This window comes from Condylostylus longicornis, unplaced genomic scaffold (assembly GCF_029603195.1).
Source record: "Condylostylus longicornis isolate FDR11 unplaced genomic scaffold, ASM2960319v2 ptg000010l, whole genome shotgun sequence".
NCBI lineage: Eukaryota > Metazoa > Arthropoda > Insecta > Diptera > Dolichopodidae > Condylostylus > Condylostylus longicornis.
The window spans coordinates 21,854,526-21,872,758 of NW_026577979.1; the positions used below are offsets into that span (position 1 = coordinate 21,854,526).

General features: G+C 22.7%; 1 protein-coding gene across 4 annotated transcripts in view; it reads left to right on the forward strand.

Annotated features, from left to right (window-relative positions):
- Nucleotides 1-2,237: 2,237 nt before the first annotated feature.
- The window catches only part of LOC129618639 (putative uncharacterized protein DDB_G0282129), a 171,449-nt gene continuing 155,453 nt past the window's right edge, over nt 2,238-18,233 (forward strand). For 3 of the 4 annotated variants that reach the window (XM_055533502.1, XM_055533500.1, XM_055533501.1), the window contains exon 1: nt 2,238-4,347. The gene's annotated coding sequence lies outside the window, so the exon portion shown is untranslated. Of the gene's footprint in view, nt 4,503-18,233 lie in introns of all 4 variants that reach the window. The other variant, XM_055533503.1, reaches the window with a different exon arrangement.

Here is an 18,233-nt window from a genome sequence, read left to right on the forward strand (position 1 = left end):
TCCATTCTGAAACTTTTATTGTGCAAATTATGAAAATAAAAATATAACAATATCAGTTTTAATTTAGCTCAACAGTTTGTACAGGTAAATCTTTGCAATCACTTACAAAAACTTTTCATTTCTGGATTCAGTTCCTTAAATGTTTGCAAAGCATAAATTTTAAAAGGGGGTCTATATGAAAATATAAAGAAGTTAAGAATTTGTAGGAGAATTAAACAAATTTGTAAACTGACACATTAATTTGCCACACTTCGTATAAATTTTAACAAAATATAATAAAAGATTCCGTATAGCCATATATTGGAACTTCGAAAAATTTTGCCGAAATTTCGAAAATACAGGATCGTTTAAAAAAGAAACTGACTAATATAAGTAATAAAATTGTAATAATTTTTTTTAAAGGGTAGTTTTGCTAATATTCTAGAGTTTCAATAGTACAATGAGTGTAAAATTTGTCAAATTTCTTGTAAAATTTCTTGACGGAAGCTCTTGGAATGCAATCAAAATTCGAGCCTAAATAACTTTTTAAAAGGTTTAAAAAAATCAAATAAATTGCATTAAATATAATTTCCTTATTAGAACAAAATGTTCTAAGATAATGTGCGTGATATAAAATTAAATATATTTTACCATTATTTATGTTAGAAACATTGTTGTTGCCATGATCTACATGATGATTAAAATAGATTTTTTAAGAACCGCAATTAAAGCAACATCAGTCTAATTATTATCACTCTATACTTCGTCTACCCTTGATTGCAGTATGTTATAGAATCTGGTATAGTTTTTACCGAGATCCAAACATTTATTTTTTTTTTAATATAGATTCTTCTTTTAAAAGGCCCACCGTTTATTTTATTTATTTCTTCTCATACTTAATCATTACTAAATTATACAAAAATAATTAAAGTGCGCATGTTGCTAACCTTTTGTCAACAATAAAATTATTATTTTTATTTACACAGTTTATATACACAAAAATATATGTAAATAGATACCTACGTATGTACATATGTATATGTACATGCAAAAAAATATGTATACGTAGATATATTATGTATACATAGTAGTGTTATAATAAATAATATGTTCGTTTCTATATAACATTTAAGACTAAGAGTATAAAAGGATGGAACATTCAATTTTGCAAAATTCATCTTCTAGTTTCAAAAAATTACCGTAAGATGTCCTACATGTTCCATGTTGAGAATTTTAATCAAAAATCAAGTATCTGGAAATAGTCTGTAGAAATTTTTTTAATTCAGCAACATGTTTTATCTCACAAAATCTCACGTTAAGGGGAATGAATACTTCATTTTGAAAAATTGGATCAGAGAAAACTCTTAAAAGAGAAATTAATAAATTACAGTGATTTGTTACCCTAATAAAGCAAAATATGATAGTTTTCCTCATATATGTGCATATATGTATATATATATATATTTTATCTTATTTATTGTTATATAAGAGTATGTGCGCAGAAATATTGTGTAAAACTTTTAAAGTTTCTGTTAAAATGAAAGAAAATCGAAAGTAAAAATTTAAAGTACAAATTTTCCACTTGAAATAGTAAAGCCCTTTTATTTTTCACTTATATTTGTTTTTTTTTACCACTTCGAACATTTTGTAAATCATAATATGTATAATCTTATCTTATATGAAACTCAGATTAATAATTTTATTCTATTTTGGGGTCGTTCATTAATATTAATTTTTTTTTATTTTTTACTTTTATAGGTAAGTTTGAAAGAATTTTTATGCATAGATGAACTTTTGTAATTAAATCATTTTATCAACAAGGTAAGTACATATATAACTTAATTAAAAAGTGCTCAAGCCGATAAAATTTACGGAAAATTTAAGGCTGCTTATTTAAAAGTTTTGAACATATAGATTGCGGGCTCATTGATATAAGGTTCACCGAAATTTTTTCGCAATTTTTTAAATTAAAAAATCAGACCATTTATTTTACAAGAATCAAAAAAAAGGGAAAAATTAATAAAACTAACTAGTTTTCAAAATACAAAAAATTTGCACAAAGCTAATAACAGAGAAGTACCGGGCCTTGAAATAATCAAGTCGAAAATTTCATTTTTTCCAATTTTATTATATTTCCATGTTTCTTGCTTGAATTTTATGCTTTAGAATTATTTTTCCTAACATAGCTTTAGTAGCAAAAAAAAATAAATTTTCCTTAAGTTCAAGTCTACGGTAAATCAAATCGATACGGTTTTGAATTTCCATTCCATTTAGATGTGTATTTCTCAATACAGTTAATCTTATCGTTAAAAGTAGAAGTTATTTTTTTTAAATTATTTTTAAAAATATAGAGTTATCCTAGGTTAGTTAGAGTTAATACAGTTATGTTCGGTTTTCCCTCTATTCAAATTTCAAATATCAAAAAATTTTTTAATAAGAGTCAAAGTTAAACTGAATAATATTCGCAATTTATATGTTCAATATAAAAATATTTTATGAATTTATGTATATTAAAAAGAAGAAAGTTTAAAGGTCAGAAAATGCGACAAATAATTGATGTACCATATTGAAGATAAAAACAACGTAATACATTCTTTCAAATTTTCAATAGTAGTAAAACTTACGACTGCAATAAATCGACATACACACATACCATCCTATAAGAAAATTATCTGTTTTAATTGAGAGGCTACTGAAAGAAGATAATATACCGTGTACTTTTATACATACTTATGTACGTGTACATAAAAACATATTTTCATTACGTATATGTGCGTGTATCAGCACTAAAAAAGATTCCAGTATAATATTTTTTATATAAAGGTACACCGTATTATTTGTTTAACTTTTGGATCATATTAAGGATATAAAAATAAATTTTGTTATAATACATAATATTGTTGATATAAATAAATTTTATATTCAGCTATGTCCTTTGCCTTATAAATTAATTTATTCTCTTCAAAAATTTTGCAGACGCTGAAATCTCTTATTATATTAATCTCTTAAAATCTTTTATAACATTTTTCAGACTTTTCTGTTCTGTATCACTTATATTGTATATGAAACTCACCACAAAATCATATTTTCCCCACAACATGTCCTATCCAATTTGAGATATAGAATCACAAAATTCTTACTATAGATACAAAATAATATTTTCCTCTTCTGCAAAAAAAAGTAAAAAAAAAATTAATTTACATCTAGCAGCACGAAAGTTGAGAATCTCTATAACAAAAAAAAACAAAATGGGAAAAGAGCACGTCCTTTTATTTCGTAAATTTTATATTTCCTTTCGTGTTTAATTGTTCTTCTTTTCTTTGTTTTTGTTCGTGAAATCTCCTTTTGCAGATTTTATGGAGCAAATTCCTATGAAATTAAAATTAGAATTTTCAGTCTGAATTTCAATCGGGCGATGTAAGGACGATAAAGAAAAAATTCCTATATACGTGTGTATAATGTCGCAAGACGCCTCAGAAATTTTTTTCTTTTAGAAAAAAAAATATACAATTGTACAAAGAAAAACCAAATTGGATTTGTAATTTTCTTTTCATTTCATCAAATTATGAAATTTTATTGATATCTTAAAAATGAAAATTTTTTAAAAATTGGTGATGATATCAATTTCAATATGAAAAAAAAAAATTTATTATTAAAGAGCAAAAATAAACGTGGGATTAACATAATGATTCGAAATCGCGTTCAAACAAAATTCAAATTTGTTTAAGTATACAAAAAAAAAAAATTATGTATTAATTTTTTCTCAAATTGTGCTAAAAATAAATTAATAAAACTAAAAGAAAAATCTTAGTATAAGTGTATTATATGTTTATTATACGTTAGTGTTAATGGAATATAGAACGAAGAAAAGAACATTCAACAAAAACCTATTATTATAAAGAATTATACATTAATTAATGCTCAATAAAATACCGCGCGCCTGGAACTATGCAATTATTTCAATATATTGCCTATATAGTTCTGAATAATTTTTATTTCAATTGATACACCAACAAAATGCAAATGAAAGAGAAAAGCAAACAAAAATAGTTATAAAAATTACAATGATACAGCTATATATACATATGTAAAAAAAATTTGTTAATTATATTAGGTTGTGTATACATGCAAAAATATTAAACAAATACAAAAATGAACATAATAATAATAATAATAAAAAGAAAAATTTATAGTTACAAAATAAAATGAAAAATATATACAAAATTTGTTGAAAATACTCAAATCATTAAAGATATATAAAAGGACCAACCAAATAAATGAAAACAAATTAAAAATACCCAAAAATATATTAAAGGGATATTTCATTTGTGTGTGAATGAAAACGAATTTTTTAATTTAAATCATTTAGTAGGTTTTATAATAGCAGTATATCTGTATATACATACATGTACATATTTATTCGTAGAAAAATTTGTACATACTTTATTTATATATATACAAACAAATATATTTAATATAAATATAATAATATTGTTAAAATGAAATGTGCAAAAATTAACCAGGTGTGAAAATTATCATTTTTATATTTGAATTTTATTCTATTTATTTCTCAAAAAATTAAAATTTCTAAAATTACGAAAATAAAAATTAATGTAAAAAGAAAACCATTACAAAATATACAATAATTGTCGCAATTATAAAATTAATATAAAAAGTCAAATTGCTATAAAATAAAAATTTAATTGTCAAAATTTTCCCAATTAAACTTTGTTATTATGTAAATAAATTTAAGGAATTCATATGGATAATGTTAATGCAAAATTACAAAATTCTATATATACAAATTTTAAACAATAAAACTGAAAAGAAGGGATCCTTTTGTTTTTATTTTAACTTTATTTTTAATCTTACATGAATATTGTAATTATATAATAAGGATTATAGGAATTTTTCATTAATTCAAGTATAACTAAGTAAATTTATATTTACAACATAATATAAAAAAGAAATCAAATAATATCTATTTAAAGTAGCAAAATTTAGATTGGAAAAAAAATATTTTTAGAAACTATAAAAGCTGGAATGATTCCAATATAAAATATCTATTTAATTTAATTTGTTTTTTAACTATATTTAGTTCCTTACTTTACGATCACTCAATTTACGAATCAATAATTTTATAACCAAAATTAACATTCATGCTATTTAATAGCACTTATTTACATTTTAATATTAAATTTATAATATTTTTACACTACTTATATGACAGTAGCAATATGCAAAAATTAAATAGTTTTTATTAAAAAGAACTTAAAATTAAATCAAAGTCAAAATTAAAAAAAAACCTAAAATTTGATATATTAAGAATTTTATAATTGCAATAATATTACCCATTGTAATATGAATTCACTATTAATTCATCTGATCTATAAAATTTAATATAATTTCTCATTTAAATAAATAAATTCTGCAATTGAAATAATTTATTATTAATATCAATCAAATTATCAATATAGTAATTAATAATAATTTATTAACTTTTTTCCTCATATACCTACATAATATTATGATAAGGACATAAATATTTCATATATTAATTAATTTTATTTATGTTTATACATACGTGGATATGTATATGTACACATTTAATTTTAATTGTTTATATTCAATTGTTAATTGTTCTATAAAATTCATAATACAACAAGGAACATTGTAATATTTTTGAATTACATTATTTATTTATGTACATACAATTTCCGTTTTTTTTTTTTTATTCTTCTTTTGTGCTTAAAATATGTGTGTACAAAAGAATATATAAATGTAATAAATGATTGTATTATGTATATTTATGCAGAGTCAAATTAATTCACTTTGGGCCCCTGCAAAAATGTTTTTTCACAAAATTTCTAATAATCATATTCAAAAAAACAAACATAAAAATTCTAGTTGTATACTCGTATGTCTGAGAACAATCAATTCAAATATTCAATTTTGAATACAGAAAATTCAAATAAATCATTAATTTATTTCGAAAGAACAATTCTGTGATATGGTCTTATACCTGATATAATAGTACTGCCCTGTACATATTGCTATTTGAATTAATATACATACATTTTATGAGTATGTATAGTTAAATAGAGAAAATAATAAAATTTTTTTTTTCGCTAAATCTTTTTGTAGATATGTCAGTTTATTGCACATAATAATTTCATTTTTCAATATTTATAAAAGTGAAGAGAATATCAGTCATACGTAATAATTATTGATGAAAATGTGAAAAGAAAAATACTTTTCATGTATTTTCATTTTGCTTTTCATTTTCATTTTTGGAAAGACTTAATTTATTATAATCGGATTTTGATGCTGACTTTCAATTGATGGATTTTATTTTTTTTGTAGCACATAATATTCCTATATTTATTAATATGATAATAGCAGAATGGTGTGAAAATGTGATGACAATTTTTTCATCAAATTGTTAAAAATTTTCTAAATAAAAATTAATTATTTTAACAATGTGAAAATGTAAGGGTTCTAAAATTTTATACATATAATGTAACTCTATGCTTAAAAGAAAAAAATGTTGCAAAAGATCAAATTTTTAGATGGCTATTGTTCTGCGATAAAATTACAAGTATATTTCATACAAAAACGTCTCTTATTCAATAAAATTCTGATAATTTCTTTAATAATATCTGATAATTAATTAAAAGCTTTCTTCCAATGCAACAAATTTTCCTTTTCGAGAAAATTTTTTGAAAATTAAAAATCTTTGTGTTTATTTATACGACACTGTATTGAATTAAATCACATTGTCAAGCACATAATAAAGTGCAAAATACATATTAATATGCTGATATTAGAAAAATTTGAACAACAGACTTAATTTATGAGTATTTGAAAATTTAACTCGCATATGTGATTTAAGAACATAATATTTCGAATTATGGCAAATGTTTCTACCAATTCAATACGGTTTTGTACTGTTTAAACTATTAAAATCTTTACAACTCGCACTTCAAATTTTGCCTTTCTTTAATTCTTTCTGAATTTAACAAGATCAAAAGAAATATTTTAGTCCTGAGTTGAAAAATAGTGTTGTATTAAAATGGAAATACATGAATTTACATTCGAAGAAATTATTTAAATTGTGTAGTTAATCTTATCAACTTTCTAATACTAAAATGTTTGATTTTATTCTTAAATTAAGTCAGGGTTAATGACAAAATTTCGTTTTTCTTTCATATTGTACATTTAATTTGTTATTGAAAAATTTCTTTCCAAAATATTAATTAATTCAATTTGAAATAATAATATGTATCTCGTTTTACGATATGTAAAATTTTACTTTTAAAAAGTAAATTTTATCAAGAGATAACTAAATTGAATTTTAAAATGATTATTAAAGAGAAAATTTTAGAGCATTACTCAGTGCATGACATAAGCTGTACTAATTCCCCATTTACCTATTCATATCCTTATAATAAAAATTTGTAAAATTCAAATATTTCGATGTTACATTTTAACAAAAATAATTTTTATAATAAATGGCATAAAAATTTAAAAAAAAAATCCAGTCTTTTGAAAAAAATAAATTTTCATTATGAACAAATTTAATACTTAAGGACAAAAAGCGGAGGTGGATTTCCTATAAGACTCTAATTTCTAAATTTATTTTTCTAGATTTCATCTAAATAATATACTTATTATAAAATGAAGCTTAATGTACATATATTTACTATGATTATTTCTCTTATACATATACAATTTTGTACATTTCTCATTTGTATGTGTGCATAGAATTTTTTATTTACTTTTGAGAATTCTTTATATATAGTCAATTGGTCTATATTTTTCTGTGAATGACTGGAAACTCTAATTTATAAAATAAAATATAGAGATGAATCAAAAGTTAAGAAAGAAATTTAAAAATAAGAAAAGGAGAAAAAAAAACACAAGTAAATAAAATTAAGAAAAAAATGTTTATCCAGATAAAATTTTACAAAATTTTCTTTTTTTTTTATTCTTATTTCAAATTCTATTTACATTTGCTTTAACATTTTAATATGTACACGCTTATATGCTTGTAATGTATTCAATATTGTACATTTAAATTATATAAATTTATGGATAAACCGATAAATATGTATATTTAGTACACATATATAATTACGTATATGTAGAAATAAGAATATTTCTAAACCTCCAGATTCATATAGATAATATCTTTTAAGTAGAAAAGTTCTTCTTAAATATTCTCAACAAGTTTTGTATTATATCTCAATTCTTTGATCCTTTTTAATAATGTTGGTATTATTTTTGTTTGTTCCCCTACATAGTTTTTGTTTTTGTAAATTTTGGTTTTACTTTTTATATGTACAACCGCATATACCTAAATACTTGTATTTATACTCTTTTTTTATATTATGAATAAATAAGCCATTGCGTTCGTAATGTTTAATGAAGTAGAAAGAATTTTTATTATATTGCAGTTGTGTTATAGATTAAACTTTATAGTTACAGTTACAATTGTATACCATATATAATAAAGGAATTTCCTGTAGTTATGACAAATATATTGATTTTTCATAACGTAATTTTTAACAAAATACTTGATAATTTTTTAAACTGCTTTGTCTGTTTTTAAATATTAAAACAAATTTTAATTGTAAAATTTTGTAATAATATTAAAAACAATATTATTATGAGCATAGTATCAAATGCAGTTAGTTTAAACATCTCAGTTGTCTAAGTAAAGATTTCATTTTTCAATTGGTCGTTTCGTATTCGCACATTTGAAATTTTCTAGTTAAAACTGTAAAAACTACAAGTTTTCACATACTACAACAAAAATTTTTGTAATTCTTCTAAACGAAATTTAAATCAAGATGTGTAAGAAAAGAAAATACCAAGATTAATATGCACTATTTGAAAATATTTTTATGCTTGGTAGTAATTGTTTTTAAAAAGAAAGCGGGAGACAAACGCAATGGAATGTATACTTTGAAAAAATTGTCTTAAACTTTGAAAAAATTGTCAAAATCTTATACACATTCTATTATATCATGGATTTTTTCTTATATTTGAGTGTTTTCCTGAAATATGTTTTCCAAATTCTTATCTATACTTATTACCTTATCGTCTTTGCTAAAAAAACTTTAAAAAGTTTTGAACTCTTTAAATCCAACTCTATTTTTTAGATGTTCTTATCAAATATACATAATTCTTTTTACCCTTTTATTTAAAATTTAACGTAACTAGCGTCTATTGTTACCTTCTGAAATTTTCTGTAATTTTTCATTTTTGAATACCTCAACATGAACTAGAAATGCTGGATTAAAGAGTTAAAAAGAAATAAATTTTATTTAATTTTTTTATAAAAAATTAAAAAGCGATTCGATCGTGCTTTTCCCCAATGTGGTTTCAGTATCGCTGGTTTTGTCTTTTATAACTACATTTTTGAAACGTTTCTTTTACTATATTTTGGTCGAAATTTTCTTTAAAATCCCCAAAAAAATTAAATAAAATTAAAAACAAATTCTAGGTTTGTAGGTATAGGAAAATCAATAATCATAACTCAAATGTTTATTTATTTTTTTTTAATACACACTCTAGCTTACCAATATAATGAGTATGTATTTGCTCACGTAAATGCAAGTACATAAAGTAATAGAATGAAATACAACATGAAATATATTATACCTACTTATATATAGTATTAAATTTTGTGTATATATATATGTAGATCTATTTATTAATTCGTGAAGTAAATAAATAAATAAATTCAGTTTAAATAATGTGAAAAGATTACTAATTTCTTCAGCAGCTAAATAATTTCGCCTTTCTATTTTCTTTCATTTTCGTCATTTCTATATTCTTAATTTGGTAAATTTTTCAAAATTTGAAATTCTAAACAAGGATGTGGCTGTATTTAAACAAAAAACAAAAAAATAAAAACAAACACAAAATATAATTTTTTTAAAATTAAATTCTGTACATAGCCTTAAGGTGGAAAATAGGAATTTTTCTAATAAATCGAAGGCATTTTTATTTGGTTTTTAAATTTTTATTTTGTGTTGATAGAATCCTTATACATACATAATATATAAATATATATATATGTTAATTATACGTCAATGTAATATTAAAGTACGCCTATGGAAATTTTTAAGGTGGTTAATTTTTATTTATTATATTTGCACCGTTACAACAAACAACGAAGTATATGTACAAAATACTATGTGTATATGTACTCCTACATATGTATTATAATGCTTTATTATTTTCTTACATAGACACGGGTAAATTATGGAAACTTTTTCTTTGCTTAGTTCATTTTATATATTAATTTAGGTGAATACACTTTTTTTTTGATTTAAAGGAAATGTTTTCAAGGCTCTTTGCCTAAAAATATTTAAAATGATTGTAAGGATTTGAAATATCGAATTTTAAATGTATATATATACTTAAAAATATCCTTGAGTTATTTTACTTAAATAATTAGTTTTTTTTTCTACTTAAATTTAGATTAGTACATTTGGAGGATGAAAAGAACATGAATAAAAGTTTTCTAAACTTCTTAAAGTTATGCATACATCCATATACTTATTAAGTTCAACTAGAAATAACAAGTGACAAAGAATTTTTATAAATTTTTCAATTAAATAGAAGTTGATTAAAATAATTCTCTATCTTCATAGAATTTATTAAATAAAAAAATAAAATAAAAAAATTAACTGTCGTTTTTCACGTTGTTATGGGAAAAAATTTTATATATTAACCAAAATATGATGCTACATAATAGGTCGTTATATACATGCGTGTATATAAAGAGATATATTCCGTATTATTAGAATATTAATATACATTACCAATATCATGCGTCTTATGTATAAACAGAGAAATTTGACCATGTGCTTGCAAAGCTTCATTTTGTTAATTTCTCTATTATCCATTTAGTATTCCAATATTGAAAAGATTCAGGAATATTAATCATATATATTGGATTGTACAGAAATTTATAGATCATATAGATCATGAAAATTTTGCGTAAATTGATGATTAAAAAAAATCTTTAAGTATATTCGATTAGAAGGAAACACGTTTCTAAACTCAATCCAGAAATATTTATCAATAAGATTTAAAAAAGCGTTATTACTTTTTTATGAAATTAAAGTTTGTCTTCAACTTTTACGAAAAAAATTATGTTTAAAATGAAAATGTCCGTCAGGTAATTCAGATCTTCGATGTCACAGTAGAGTACAATAAATTAGCTTGTTATTAAAACGAAGTTTATTAAAATTTAAACACAATAAATGTATTTACAGAATTTGCTTAAGTTAATATCGTATTTAATTATTCGGTTATACTATGCTATAAAGAAGGAGTAATTTAGAGTACAATTTAATCTATAACAATGAACATAATTCATCATTTAACAAACGTATACCCAAATGAATCAAATTATTAAGGACATAATGTATATTTTATTATTATATTTAATATTAAACCAAATTTTTATTATCATATTGCATTAAAAATATAAAAGGATTTCGTATAACCACATTCAAATAAATATCGCATTAATATTGTATATCTTTTTCGTTCAAAATTATTAACATACCATTAAAATTTTTTATAAGCTCATTAACTAATAATACAAACATATACATATACTTAATTCGTATATGTTAAATAACAAACTATAATTTTCTAATGTGTGTACCATATAAAGGCTTTTTAAGGCTTTAAAGAGCTTAATAAAGGTGCATCTGTATTATATGACCCCCCCGTTTTTTTGTTTTTTTCTTTTGGTTATAAAAGAAAAATTGTTGTGATTCTTCATCAGTTTTCCCTTCTTTCTTCACTGTAACTAAAATACGCTTGTCAATGAATGATGTTTGTCCTCTTGTACACATTTACACATTGTTATTCACGTATAATAACTCTGCTGTTTGAAAAACCAATAAAATCTCAGAATTTTTATATACAAATTTATATTCTTTATGAAAATTATTTTGTAATTTTATTGATGCAATAAATAAAATTTATTATACTTCTGAAAGTACATGAGAAAAAGCAAAAAAAAAAAGAAAAACGAAGAAACAGGGAGGGAAAAATACTTTTGTCGCTTCCAGGAATCGTTGTATTTTTTTTCGTTTTTTGTATTGTTTTTATTTTAGTAGCAACAGCAGTGAAACAAAAGAGGAGAGGAGAGAAACTTTTAAGAAGAAAGTAAGAAATCAAAAAGGACTCTTGAATGTTACTTTTGCCATATAATAAAATACTCTTGAACTTTTATCGTGATTTTATATTATATTTTTTTTTTATATATGTATATGAGAGGTTATTTTGTACATTTTTCTCTTACATATAGTGTTTGGATATATATGCATGCGTATATTATGAAATCAAGTTTATTTCCTTTGATATTTTATAACTTAATAAATAATGAATATGTCCATATTATTATAATAAAATATAGACTTATGTCTATAACGGTATTATGTACAAATACATACATCATATATAAAGAGAAAGCTATTGAATAATTTAAAAAAAAACACGAAAATCGCGAGAAAGTTTTCCATTAATTTTTTTTCTGTCTTCAGTACGGGATAATTTATGTGAAATGTTAATTTATTTTATTGGAAAGTTCTTATAAAATTTTTTTTCATTCGTTTACTTTAATAAAATATTTTCTTTAAAATAGTAATAAGATTTTTCTGTATAATATTTTTGGATCAGAGTGTCGACTATGTTATGGTTCAGTAGATCAGGTATTATGAAAAATGAATTTCGATCAAAGTAATGTTTCGAAAATTAGCACATTTTTCTGGAAAAAGTTTACTCTGAAAAAAAAATATTTTATTCACCGTTGGCTATTAAATTTTTTATAATCCTCTCTTGTTGCATATCATAAGGAAAAGAGAAGGAAAGTTGAAAAATGTATTAACAAATTATGGTTTTTGACGGTCAATTAGTTCAGTTGAAAAATTCATAGCCTATCTATACCATCAAATAAGAAAACATTAAACGTTATATTTTTGCTTTTAAGGAAAAATCTTATTTTTTTTTATAAAAATTTCGAATTAATTACTCTCCATAAATTGTGTTTTGTATATATTTTGAAGTGATAATATCTGCACGAGAAAAATGATATAACAAAAATTTTGGAATTCGGGTTAGTATTTAAAAATCCTTGTAATTCCGTAAAATCGTATATAATTAGAATTTTTTAGATTCATTTGTATTTCGGAAAGTGTAAAAGCTTTGTATAAGGGAAAATTTTTTCTAGCTTTTTTCTTTCCAAGGTAAAAAAAATCATAATACAATTTAAGGATATATAAGGATTTATGTTTAATGTACAAATATAATGTCAATTAATATCAAATTAACTTGAATGTTGCTATAGAAAAAATTATTAAAGATTAAAAGAAATTATTTAAATAACCAAAATTAAGGTGCATCATGTATTATTTGGAGTCAAAGTATATAATAATTATTTTATACAATTTTACAATTTGAAGGAAAAGTTGGTTTTGTATAATTAATTTTACACTATCAAATAAATAAAAATTTTTATGAGAAAATTATTGAAATAAAAAGAACCTGGCATTACAGAAGCATGTTGTAAAAAAAAAGGCTAATTCAAGTTTCATATAGTTTTGCTGAAAAATTTGCCTAATAAGATTTTCGTCTTACTCTCTTTTAATGAGATTTTCACCTTCCACAATTGTAAAATTTGCTACCTTATAAGAAATGAAAGGCAAGATTGAAAATTGGCAAGAAAACACTTCTGATGTTAGAGAATAAAAGCTTACATTTCATATGCGGAATTCTTGACTAGTTTCTGGTTAATATAACAAAAGTTATTTATTAGTTCATGTTAGACTGTTTCCAAATTGATGTCCCCGCATAGAATGAAGATACATTTTTCACACCAAATTTCACGGTTTCACAATTTTTTTTTGTTAACGAGATGAGTTCATTAAAATTAGATAAATTTAAGGTACAAATAATTGACATTATTATATTTCGATTCCGTTTGATTGAGTTTTCCATGAAACTATAAGTTTTACAAATTGAATTTTTATTTACTGTTAATTGTTTATTAGTATACAATAAAAATAGTCGACACTATTGGTCGACTATTTGAAAATAATGAGATCGATCATGGTACTGATCACATCAGATATTTTTTATCATTGTGTACAAATTGTAACACGGATAAGATTTACGGAATGCAAACTATGTACTCGTATACCCTTAAAAAACAGAAAACGAATAATAATAATTTTCCTTTAATCTCATTTTAGTGCCTTACTTTTTTCTTTATATTTTTCTGTTCTATATTGTTCTTTGCTTTATATTGTTGCTTATTATATTTGCTTGGATTTACTTGTATTATGTGACGTTTTACTGTCGCGACAATATATATTTATAACGTTCAAATATTACACAAGCAGTATAATAAAAACTAAAATAAAGAAAATTTGGGATGAAAACATAAGAAAGAGAGCGCATAAAAATGAAAACAAGCAAAAATATGTGAGTAAAATTATAATATTTCCAAAGATTTATGAACGGACCTTCTTTGTTTATGAAACTATTAGAGAATTTAGTATAAAATGTAGAATATTAAAAACAAAAAATGAAAAAAAAAAATAAAAAAAAAACGGTTTCAATCCTTATTATAAAAATGAAAAGCCCGTACTTTTTCTGATGCTGTTTTTCAGCCTTTTGTGTGGGTTGTTTTTTTTTAGATTTGATTTTGTTTCCTTAAAAGTTCATTATACATAAATTATGAGCAGAAGAGCATTATACTCGTGTATATTCTTACTTCTACAGTATTTTACATTTACAAAAAAAAAGCCGTCGGTTTATAACTTATCCAGCAAGAATTATAATTATAGCAGGTACTTAAAAAAATCGTTTTATGTGCTAAATTTGCGCATACAAGATGAAAGTGTGAAAAAAATTTTTTAACAAACAAAAAATATTTGTTTTCGTGTCCTTTTTGTTGTATAATTTTACCTTTTTTTTATTCAATTTTTAATTTTTCTAGTAAATTACCTTCTGCTGTCCTTGCATAATTTTTTCATTCAAAAATATTCGCAAATATTTCAACAATTCCAAGACACAAGAATTTTATTTTATTAGTTTTTGTCTTGTTGGCAGTTTTAGTTAAAGGTCTAACAAAAGAAAATTTTAGCATTTATTTATTAAGAAGCGAAATATTGGGCATTGACTTAGGGGAAATTGTACTTTGTTTTTAAGGATAATTTTATTTAATGTATACATAGTTTAGTTTCGTATGTAATAAAATACTTAGTTAGGCAAGTCATTCAGATATTTTTCTGAAAGTTTTGTTAAAAATTTTGCAATACAATGATTTATTTAAATATTAGAGAAACTTTTAAAAAAATATCTTGATATTATTCTCTATGATGAATTTAAAGTAACATTATGTAAACATTAATAAAATATCAACATTAAAAATACGGCTGACATCAATTTGTTGGAATTTTTTGCTAACCCCTAAAAACCAACAGAAAAACTAGAATTTGTAGATTAATTTATGTAAATCGAAAAAATTATTGAAACTATCGACTAGGTACTTAATAACCAGGTGACTTAATCGAAAACTAATCACAAATTTAGAAAAATTTTGTTTAAATAATTTTTACTTTAAATTTATTCTGTAATTTGCTTTTTAAAATATTTAATTGAAATAAAAGCGTGGTCTCATGGCACTCAGTTAATACCACAGATTTTCAACGTGTATGCATTTACTAATTCTATATATACATTGATTACATAAAAATTTTTTCGGCACGGTTTCGGTCCGCCTGTGCATTTGTTTTAACTACTTTACAATTTTCTATTCTCTTTGAGATTTTCGATATAATAATCTTTGAAATGAAAGTTTTATTATCTAAATAAAAACGTTTTAATCTCAAATATTAAATTTGAATTTTTGATTTAGTTAAAAAATAAAAATTATAGATAAAGACTTATAAAAAACATATACATACGCACATATATCGTGTCCTTTTTTAATTTTTATAGATATCTACAAAGTATCTAGAAATATATTATATACGCACCCTTCGCCTTTTTTAAAAAATTTCTTCGTTGTTGCCTATTTTGTTTGAAAGAAAACAAAATACTTTGTTTTAGAACATTAAAAAAGTTTTTGCTTTATGACTATTTCTAAATAAATTTTTATTTTAAATTGTTTTCATGGAAAGTTTAAAAAAGTGGAAAAAATCTTGTGTTTTTTATTTTTTCATAACAAAATGTAATTTAATAATCGCCACAGTCATATACAAAAAAAAATCTTACAATCTTATTCAATTTATGAACTTTAAGAAACAATTTGTGAAAGACATTAGGTCATGCATCCATCTCGGTATCTTAGTTAGTTTCTTAGTTATCGGTCTCGGTATTTTTTGTAAAATTATCATAAATCGAGATGAATGATTTGTAAAAAAAAAATTGCTTTTGATATTTCGATAACAATTTACATTACGTTGTACTAAAATAACTATGCGAAAATCGAAAAATAAATTGTCGTAATTCTAGAAAGGGGCTGGCTCTTGGTTTAATCAATTAATAACAATTTCATGACGATTGTTATTTAAATTGTCAAAGAGAACTCGAAATTTGTAAGAAATTTACCTGAACTAAATTTGTTGGACAATTTAGACATTAATTAATTTGAAAACTTGAAACATTTTCTTAATTTCTAATTGAATAGGATTGCTACTCGTTTGTTCGAAAGGTTTATTAGAATTTCTACATTATAACTATTGGCTTTTTACAAATTAACTCAATAATTTTTTATATTCATGATTGATGAATCATAAGGGTATTTTGATTTAAAAGTAAAATCATAATATTTCAAATGCCTTTTTTCATTTACTTAGCTGTGCTCTTTTTGTTAACGTCGTAAAAATAATTTACGATTATTTGAAATTTTTAAATGAAATATTATTGAAAATTTAAAATAAAAGTTCAAAGGAAATCGCTCTTTGTATTAAAGTTGTCAGAGAGTAAAAAAATGTAATTGTATTCAAAAAATATCCGCGCTCTGATTTGGAAATAGTAGAATTTTTTTTTGATAATTTTGTTTTTCACTGTACTTTGTATTTCGTTATTCGTCATCAAATACTTAAATTCCTTGTTCACAGTAATGTTACGCAATAAAATAGCTGGAGAGATTTAATCTTAAAAATATCCTAAAATAAGAAATGAAAGAAAGAACAAAATGAAAATATAAATTATGAATTTTATATAAAAACAATTTTCCCACAACCACCGTTTTTTGAATTTTGAAAATGGAAATTTAAGAAACAAAAGTTTATCGTTTAGCAAAATGAAAAACATTTTTTTTTTTGTGAAAAGTTATACGCGTTCATGTTTTGGAACTTTGTTTGAAACTGTGATTAATCATTTAGAATTTGAAGTAATAAAAATTCCGTGATAATTTCTTTCTAATTTTAATGTCAGTGATGTTATTGCGGCATGCTAACTATTATACTCATTTACGATAATTCTTCATCCTTTTCAAGTCATTGATTGCCAACAATCAAAATTCATTAATTGTTAATGTAAATGGAAAAGCTTTACATCATTGATAATTCAATGAATTCAGTTTCTCTTGATGTTTATTTCAAAAATGCTATTAATATATGCAGAATATCGGACAGTGATTATCAAATTAAATTCTATTACTGTTTCATTTCTACGTTTTGTTTAATTGAATTTGTAACATTGAACAAGAAAGAGGAAAATAATATGGAACATGTTGTATTATAAAAAAACAGTACATATTATTTGGATTTGAATACAGATTTAATTTGAAAAATCTTTAATTATTTTAGAAAAATTTTTAATTTAGACTTACGTAAACATAACTCGTAAAATTTTTGAAATTGACAACATTTATTTACAAGTTACAGACACTATGTTATTCACAGTTTATACTCATAATTGATAATTTTATTCAACCCCCTCCTTGATTTTTGTGTTTCTTCAATTAATATATTAATATTTTTGAAATAGCATTCTTAATTCGACTACTAAATTTTAGTTGAATGTTCATCGTGTTCCTAAAATTGAATTTTTGTTCTATTTCTATTTTCAAAAATATTTTTTAAATACAAATAGAAAAAAAAATTCCTTATAAATTTGACAAATTAAAAAATTTTTTTTCTTTTAAAATCTTTTAATACAAAACCATTCTCTCAGCAAGGATTTTCCGAGGACGACTATAAAAAGAACAT